This window comes from Dromaius novaehollandiae, chromosome 3, assembly GCF_036370855.1.
Source record: "Dromaius novaehollandiae isolate bDroNov1 chromosome 3, bDroNov1.hap1, whole genome shotgun sequence".
Lineage (NCBI taxonomy): Eukaryota > Metazoa > Chordata > Aves > Casuariiformes > Dromaiidae > Dromaius > Dromaius novaehollandiae.
The window spans coordinates 19,716,817-19,725,785 of NC_088100.1; the positions used below are offsets into that span (position 1 = coordinate 19,716,817).

An 8,969-nucleotide genomic window follows, 5' to 3' on the forward strand; every position below is an offset into this window, starting at 1 on the left:
AGCAAGCCAGGTACAAGTCATAGGAAGTCTGGTTATTGTGCTTATTTTTGTAAATAGAACTGGTTTACTCTTATGGAGAAAACTACTTGAAATTGGGGAGAAAATGACTTGCATTTAAGGCACTGGACTGGTGATCAGTAGAATTAAGTTTCCAGATCTGCTAGATGCTTCCTGGATATTTTTGAGCAAGTCATTTATCAGTCAGCATTTCCCTTGTCTTCCTGGCGAAAGCATCCAGCTCTTCTCTCACCTTTTGTCTTGCTACATCTTAGGTTCAGCGGTGTTCAGAGGAAGTTTGTGATCAGTTGGGGCCTTAAGGAAATACTATACCAGTAATACCCATGACACTGACCATGAATAACAGACCAGTTTCTGTTTACTGTATTTATGGCGTAATTCTATATACAATTAGTAGGTGTTCAGATGGCAGCTGAACATCCATGAATATGCTTGTGAATCCTGGCACTTTCAAGAACTGATAATGGATGTGTCTGTGTTACTATTCACTATAGTCTATTTGCCATTCTTATCTTACCATCTGCAAAGTTTGACATCCGTCAGGCAGAAAAAACAATCAGACACCGCCACAAGTAAAAAGGTGAGGTGAACAGTTCAGTAACAAATTGCAGTCTGGCCAATTTGCTAAGTCTGAAATACTTAGCAAATACTTACGAATACCAAATATATTCTCAGCTTATGGAAATGGTTTGGAAATTATTCCAGAGTAAACAAAGGAAAAACTGAAATTTCAAACATTTTTTTTGGTTTGACAACTACACTTTGAGCCACTCTTGCCATAAGTAATCACAGATGTCTTAAGAAAAACAAAAGTCACTCTTGTGTTGCGGTTTCTTTATTGTTTTTATTCTCTTCTTTTATAACAGAATGAGAAATGTCAATTTGTCTACTAGATAATTACATAAATGGAGCTTTAAATCTGGCTTTTAGTTTATGATTGACCTTGAATAAGTCATTTAACTCCCCGTACCTCACTTCAGGAAAACAGCAGACTTCATTCCATCACAAGGTGCTGAAGTGAAATCTACAGGGGACTTTAAAGTCCTCAGAAGTAAAAATAAGAGGCAAGAGTTACAAGTTGCAACAACAAAAATTCCAACTAGATATAAAGAAAAAATTCTTTACATGAGGGTGGTTAAGCACTAGATGCCAAGAGAAGTTTTGGAATCTCCATCCTTGGAGATTTTCAGTACTTCTCTGTACCCTGAGCAATCCAGCCTAACTTTGAAGGTAACCCTGTTTTGAGCAGAAGACTGGGTAAGATAGCCTCCAGAAGGTCCCTTCCTACCAACATTTTCAATGTTTAGAAATCTAGCATTGTACTGAGGCTTTTTTGCAGTGTTGACTCTCTAGTGCCATGAAAGCAGACTGGACTTACTGATCTGAAAAGCTCAGAAGTGCTGTAGCTTGTGCATTCATGATGACAGTAAAGGAATTACGAACTTGGGTGGTTCCTGGCTGCCAAAAGAAGCAGTAGGCTTCAGCATACAGCGAGTATCCCACATCTTTAACTAGATCTGTGAATTCCCTTTAAGAATCTAGGGAAAAACAAGCCTCCTTCAGCCAATATCACACAATGGCTGTTGCTGATATCTCCACATAGCCAGCAAATCTCTCAGTCAGTCCCGCTGACAGTTTCTCACTGTCACTTTTGCTTCTGGCAGAAAGAGTTAATAAGGAGACAAAGAGTAAGCTTTGGGAGCACTCTGGAAATTTTTGAGGGTGGAAGAGTTTGTATCAAAAGGTCAGGAAGGCAGCTGTAGCCAATGGCCTTGACTTTGAAGACAAACAGTTCAAAAGGTACAGTGTTCCTGCTTCTTCATGGGTGTTTAGCCAAGGCTGTGCTCCACAACATGCAGTTTACTTGCAGCTATTCCCCGAGATTTACCTGCTCCTCATCTCTGCACCTTGGACCTTGTTTAAAGAAGGCAGCCATGCTGACAGAAGAGTCAGTTCCACATCCTGCAAGGCTAATTGCCTCACACTATCTCTGGGAAGGCTGAGGAGCTGGAAACCATGAGTAGCCCACTTCTCAGTCAGGCTTTCTGACTAAGAGGAATTACCTCATTGTGCTTATTGCATTCCTCAGTACACTATCAAGTTCTCATCTGATTACCGTCATTTCTGTCAGATGGAGAAGAGTTTTAAGGAGGCCTAAGAGCAGCTAGATGGCCACACGATTTTGGGGGTGGGTGGGGAGTCATCAACCTGCAGTTTGGCCCTGTCCTATTTCTCTTGCACAGAATAGTTATCTACATAAAGGGACCTTTCTATTCTAAACAGAGGAAAAAAATAGGAAATATGGCAGGAAGAACCTCTTATTCCATCCATCATGTAAGAGCTACATAAGCAGTTCTAAATGATGTTTTGATACGTTGACTATGAAGAGGCTAATTTTTTCAACACTTCATTTTAGTACCTGATATTAGGCGGATGAATCTGACAGACAGCAGCCAGACTCCAACACACTCCCTTCATCCTCTCGCCTCCACCCTTGGAACCCACATACATTTTGAAGCCAGACTTCTTTGTATGTATCCATCATTCTTCCAGCACTACAGTCCTTCCTCAATATTGAAAACAACACTAAAGATTCTTTCTATGTGCTCACAGTAGCTTGGTTGAGCTTCATCTCACAGAAAATACAGCTGACACGAACAAAATCTGTTTCTGCCTCTCAGCTAGTCAGTTCACTGGCAGCTTTGAGGTGCAGAGTGTTTCTGCTAAACTCTGTGGAGCTAGAACTGATTAGCACCAATGTGAGGGATTTTAAAATCAAGGACTCTGCAAAGGAGTAAAGGTGAGCAGCTCGTCCATTAAATATGTTTACAAGGCAATAGATCTTTGTCCCATTTAGAAGTCACATGGACGCACAGCCAAAATTTACAACCTTTTGACTCTTAGAAGCTCCAGAAGGTTTGTATATGCTCTTTTTCTTAGGTACTTCCTATCTACATCCATGGAAATGCCAAGCAAAAGCGCAGCCCAGTTTGTGCATTGCTGCCTATCACACATTGTGCTGGATGATTTTAATCAGAAAATTCCAAGTACTTGCTATTCTCCTTTAACGTCCATATCTTTAAAACCAAAACTACTCCCTCTAAAGATTTTGGTTAGAATTCCTGAAGTACAGTACAGTAAAAAATATGACTATGGACAGTGACTTCAAATTGACCTCTGTTTTTTGTGTCAAAAATAGGAGGTTAGAAAATGATTTTGCTTTTCGGAAAACAGAATACTCCAGAAAACATGAGTATAGGAAATAGCTTAGACTTTTGTGTCAACAGCATTTGCCAGGAGGCTGATGAGGACAGGACAAGAGTGTTCCTGTTTCAAAGAGCTTTCATCATTAATATTCTCAGATGGTTTTAATGACATCACTTACCAGAAATATTCAGAAGGCACTAAAAACAGAGGGAAGAGATGAATGTAATAGTATACAGTATGTATTTCTTTTTAAACCAGAAAATATTTTCTTTATTAGTGGGTTTCTCTGAAATTGTGAGGTCCCACGTTCAGCTAATAGGTGTGACGAAATTCCAGTGTGGTCTAAAGCATAAGAACAGAATCTTCAAGGCATGTTTCTCTTCTAAAAATAATTCCTGTGAAACAAATATATAGTTATGGGAGAAAATATTTTACAAGCAAATAAGGAGCAACAGTGCATATGCAAGTCATACTTTCCTTGAAAAATAAAAGCTACAAACCTTTAACTGAAAACAAAGTAGTGTAAATACTTAGGAAAGCAGGGGGAGGGCTATAGGAACTTTATAAGCCCCATTTTGGCATTTAAAAGGCCAAATGGTCCTTTGTGGACTTTGGAAGAGACTTTTAAGTCAAATAGAACATAGGACTCTTGCTACAAAAACATTAGCGAAGAGCTTCCTTCATAAGACTGTTAAAACCTAATTATTGAAATAAGCACTTGCAAAATGACATTTAGGAAAAAACAGTACACAAAAATGAGATTTACCAGACAGCATGACAAGTCTGGACTACTATTTATTTATCAGTGCTGACAATGAGCTCCCAAGTGAAATGGTTAATCTTAATTAATTAGAGGAAGAAAAAGATGCACGAGTTTGCTTACATTCTCCAGTTGTTTTCAAGTGTTCTTTAGCATTATCAAAGTACAACCTAGAAAGAAAAAAAAAGAGTTTGAGCCTGCCTAATGTTAAATATATGACCAGTTCTGCAGAAGTCAATGGCATTACTTGTATGTTTAAAGATAAAAGCCTGTTTCAATACATTCTTGAATCTACCTAACAGGTTTGAGTTGGCATACAGTAACTCATCTATTGATCTACTATGAACTTGCTGAACTGTGTAATTTGTATGAAAAATCCATGGTAATATGATTTAACACCAACACATGGGGTAGAGCATATGCAGTACCAGTGATAAAGACTCCAGTGTCACCCCAGAGTGACACCTTTGAAACTGGCACTTGTGAAAGTCAGTGAATTTTGCCTTCTTACTCTGAATTGAAAGAGAATTAATTATACACAGGGGGATACACCTGTTAATGAGGAAATCTTTGTCCGTATACTGCATAGGAAGAAACAAGCAATAATTTGTACAATAATTTGTATGACACATGGAAAATTTATTACAAAGATGAACATTTTTCAAGACAGAAAGAGGTATAATTGTGTATTATGAGGAAGACAGGAAATCAAGCTGCATACACAACAGAAACTAACAAAAAGACTGTGACAATTTATGGCTGTTGTTTCAAACTGGCCAGTCTGTATTTGTCTTCTAATGGCCAGTTAAGGCTTTCAGCAACGTCTGTAACAGCCACCGACTAGTTCTGCCTGAATGGAGGGACACAAACTAAAATACACTTTAAAAAGTCTAAGAAACAAAGCAAAATGGAAAAGATACTATAAAGAACGCTGCAAAGGATTAGTCTTTTTTGTTTGCAACTCTTGGAAAACATGTACTAAAAACAAAAAGAGATTTTTCTCAAGTTTTGAGGTTATGCCTCTGTTTTTTCCCTGCAGTCCCAATCTGTTTGGAGCACTGCAGCTTTGCTCAGAAAACACCTGTAGATAGCAACTACCTTTGCCAGTATTCACATAGTTCAAATTACCTGTTATTCATTATCTGATGATAGCTCTTCTCCTCCTTCCTCATTCAGTCTCCCATGCACGTCTTCTGCCTCCTTCTTCTAAAACAAGCCAACCTCTTCTCCTTTCAATTTCTGACTCTACCAAGAGCCCAGCTGCAGGATTACAGGGGAAAACCTGAGAAGAACTCAGAGTAAACAAAACCATTTGGCCTATTTAGAGAAAGGGAATAAGGAGAGAAGGAGCCAGCCCACAGCTGCTGAGCTAGTCCCTCTTGCCTTCCTCCAAAGGCAGGTAACCTAATGATTCATGAGCTTTTGGCCTAAGGGAGTCAGAACGAAACTCAAATGCAGGCGCCATGGCCTGAAAAACCTACAGCTCTGTAAAATACCTGTGGGAAATATTTTGATAAGAGGTGTCTCAAAAGCCAGTGTAATTGCTTGGACTTCTTAAAGAGGAAATTGCCATCCTTTAAGAACAATCCTGAAGGACTTAGATAAATATTTCAAAACTACAATTCACATGGAAGCTAGACCTGTTGGTATCTGTTTTCCTTAAATCAGTGTGTTTTGGACTTCTGATTTCAGATTTTAAATTTGAAGGAAACTTCCTGCCATGAATATTTATAACTTTCTACTGACACTACTACATGTTTGCATACGTCTAGGAAATTTATTTTGTCTGCCGAAGCTCAAGTTTAACAACTAAAAAAATTGTGAGCTGAACATGAAATATGTTATACACCAAGTTATATGGTAAATTGAAACTAAATTAAATGAAAATATAAGCCCATACCCAAAAATCTAAATAAATTCCTCACGCTGATGTTCAGCATAGGGATTAGGAAGATTCCCAAGCTGTAATCATTCTCTACAGCATACTGGGCTGAAGAATTGCAAAAAGTTTAATAGAAATATTTTTAGAACCAATAAAAAAAAAGAATAATACAAATCCCAGAACCACCCAAGATTCACCCCAAAATGTGAATACAAAATTAGCAAACTACTAAATTCCTCAGAGTAAAATAGCATTTAAAACAGCATTAGTACCTGGGGGCTGTAAGGTAATAAATGTGACATCAAATTACAAAGTAAGTTCCAGGAAACAAGAAACCAATGAAATCAAATTTCCATACCAAGTAAATTGGTTGAAATAACAATAAAGAATAGAAGTAGTAGACGTAAAAACAACCGTGGTATAAAGGAGGAGAAATAACTTGGATTTTGTGGAGACAGGTCATCTCTCATAGATATGTTAGATCTCTTGGAAGGAATCAAAAACCTGACAATGAGTAACAGTAATCCTGTAATATTGTAGGTGAAGATCCCGTTAGATTTTCGAAAAAGTTCTTTTATATCCTGAAAGATCAGTTTTATTATGAGTCTTTTTGAAAATCTAACTGAATTAATTCCTATTTAAAGGTTATAAAAAAAGGCAGATTTTTTATTGTTGTTATACACTTTACCATTTAGGTCCCAGTGAGGTCTATACGGGGGTCTGTTGTTGAATATATTGAGCTGGAAAAGAAATAAACATTGAGGTGTAAAAGTTTGGTGATATATTAAATTATTCAGGGTGATAAAAACAAAAATCATTCGTGGAGATTCCCAGAACAACCTCATAATATTGAATGACTGGGCAGTAATTTGACAGCCAAAATTTGATGGTGATAAATGAATGCCAAGTAATGCACAATGAATAAAACAAGTGTACATATGGAGTGGTGGGCTCTACATTTACTATTACTCCTTAAGAATAAGATCAGTTAATGAAACCATCACCGTAATATTCATTAACAATTAAAAAAAAGTTGAATATTAGGAATTATCAGAAAGACAGCAGAGAACAAAACATAAAACATCATTATCACCACTGCTCAAATCCATAGCACAGCTGCATCTGGCATATTATGTGTAATTCTTTTAGTTCTGTCCCTAAAAGATACAGGAAACAGTAAAAGATACACAAAAATATCAAAATGATCATCAAAGTCAAAGGGGCTTTCTTCTACACTATGGAAAGCAAGGTCTGATCCTAGGGTAAGCAGGGTTTTACAGCATTTTATCCAGTAATTGCTTTTACTGTGGAAATATGTAGCTTAGCAAAGATGATTTTGTGATGATTTCATTGTATTTAAAATGATTGCATCAACATGTGTAACTTTTCGTATCTCATATCCTTTTGTTTTTTGTTTTTTTTTTTTTTTCAAATCTTTCTCAAGTAGAGAAAATCAGTAGAAAAATAAGAACAGCATTCTGTTAAGGGAGAATGTCTGTAGGAAGGCCGGCTGAAGCAAGTGAGAATATGAAGTCCTGCATCTTGTTCCATTCAGACACAAAATTATCAAGGTACTTTAATGGAGCACAATACAGATGCAAATTTCAAACACTCAGACCAACAGTGAAACTGGAGACTTGATTTACAGTTTCTCAGCATCATGAGAGATTTTATCCTGCTGCTACTACACAGCACTGAAGAGTGTCATGCAGAATTTGAAATAAAGCAATGGGAAAATGATCTGCCTAAACATGATCCTCAAATATACCTATAATGGGAAGACTTTCATGAAAACAGTTAGAAAGAACTCCTATGAAAGTTACAGATGTTGCATTCTAGACTGCACATCAACACTGGATGGCTATAAGGGGTCTGGTTAGATCTTAATCTTGAAATCCTCAGATCTTTCTAACCTGAAAATGAGCTCTATTAAACTGTAAAAGATCCCACAAAAGGATTTGAGACTAAAATGATGGAATGATAACATGATTAAATCATTGATCAACCTGAATGACTGCAGGCCATTGAGAAGGAAACTAGTGCTGAATGAAAGGAAGCAAACCCTTTAATTACTGATCAAAGATATAAACATATCTTGTGGTTGCTATTTTCAGCCATGTATCTGCATGGAGTTGTCTTTCTGTTCTTGAAGACTGTACCTAGGGAGATGCTTCATAAATCTGTCTTCATAATTATATCCTTTACAGTAAACTTTCCAGCTATGTTGATATTAGCTGTGCCTACGGATTCCAAACTCATCCAATAGCTTTTAGAGTCAAAAGTTTTAGAAATATTGTGGCTGATTTGTCAATCCTTTCCCTTTTATTTTAAAATGCTATGTCCCCATAGACTGCACCACACTTCTAGTTTTCAGACACTATGCCATTTTGTGGTATAAATCATTAACATCTGGATGCTTCCTACCTGAATTATGGAAAAAGTTTCAAGCCTTTCTTTCTCTGAATCTAATTATGAATATCTAAGAAGGAAGAAGAAAGAGGGCGAGACTTGATAAGTAAAAAAGTCTGAATTCAAATATTTATTTATTATGTTCAGAACAATGCAAAATAACTTTCTGGACATTTTTTAAAATAGAAATCTCATGAATATATTAACCTGATTATTTAAAAGAAAAGAGCACTATACACATCTTGTATTCAACCTGCAAGTCCTGAGTTCAGGCAAAGTTATTGCAAAGTCTGGTCATATATGAAGACATAGCCAGAAGATTAACCTTATATAAAAAGAGGTGCCAAGTAGAGAGTTTAAATACAGATTTAGGTCTAGATCTAAACATCATTACAATTTCAGAATTCTTGTTTTGGGGGTTAAGTTTTGGTTTATGAAAGACAGATTGTTATAATGATGCAAATGAAGGCAAACATGAACAATTTGTCTTTAATTATGATACTACATTGCAATACTTGATATTTTTTTATTTCAAATTGCCAAAATATAAAACTGTGGGTAATGTGTTTATCTGATATCCAAGTCACTTGGGAAATGTCTGAGCTTGAATAGTCCAAAGTATTTCAGTCACACTACAGTACTTTTATTTTATCTTGTTGACTTTAAGTTATACTTCTTTTCTCTCTTTAGTGG

General features: G+C 36.6%; 1 long non-coding RNA gene across 1 annotated transcript; it reads right to left on the reverse strand.

Moving 5' to 3' along the window:
- Window positions 1-848: 848 nt before the first annotated feature.
- On the reverse strand, window positions 849-5,356 carry LOC112981516 (uncharacterized). The gene is made up of 3 exons (XR_003258728.2): window positions 5,114-5,356; window positions 4,109-4,155; window positions 849-3,620 (listed from the first exon to the last, which is right to left on the reverse strand). It is a non-coding gene; the product is annotated as an uncharacterized LOC112981516 (long non-coding RNA).
- Between the last annotated feature and the right edge of the window lie 3,613 nt (window positions 5,357-8,969).